The following is a 767-nucleotide window of genomic DNA, read 5'->3' on the forward strand; positions in this document are numbered from 1 at the left end:
TACGACAACAACACGCTCGGGACGTCGAGTGCGCTTCAATCCGAAATATTTGTAAGAAAAGAATCGTTAGCACTGGAGGGGGAGTACTGTGGTGACCTGCCTACTACAACTCAACGCTGCCAGTCTCGTATCCCATAGCAACGAGGAACACAAATAAAAAGAATACTAATGTTTTCTTTCTGCTGCTGCTTAATAATTCTCCTGTTTTTAATATGTACGTTATTGTTATCATTCAAAGCTGTTAATATATTATATTTTATAATAAGAAGCGAGTCTATACTTATTTCCTCCACATGCACTATTTTGCTGCGTAAATAAAGTACTATTACTAATAATAATTACTGAAATGCTATGTTGCAGTTATCAGGGCCGATAAGATCACTGGTGTGTATTCACAGCAAGGTGGGTGTAAAATCGTTCTTGTCTGGAAGTCCTCTCGTTAGTTGTGGTGTGTAAGTTTGGAGAAGCTCAACCAGATAAGGCTCTGTGCTTTAAGTTTGACTGAAGTCAAAATTATGTATCATTCTCCCCTTGGCTGTTAAGTAGCAGAGTCCTGAAAATAGGGCTACGAACTAGGATTGGTGTGTAGATATCCCGCTAGAATCCCGATAATAATTAAAAAGAAGTTTAAATCGAAATGATCCTGAATATGAAAGCAAATGGTGGCCACTTTCATACATTGCTAGTGCAAATAAGCCTTAATTATATGCTAGTAGGCTGACCATGCTTGTTGCTTTTTTTTTCTTAATAATAACTAACTGTAACTG

Source organism: Parasteatoda tepidariorum, chromosome 4, assembly GCF_982258835.1.
Source record: "Parasteatoda tepidariorum strain Cologne lab strain chromosome 4, Ptep-v5.0, whole genome shotgun sequence".
NCBI classification, from domain to species: Eukaryota; Metazoa; Arthropoda; class Arachnida; order Araneae; family Theridiidae; genus Parasteatoda; species Parasteatoda tepidariorum.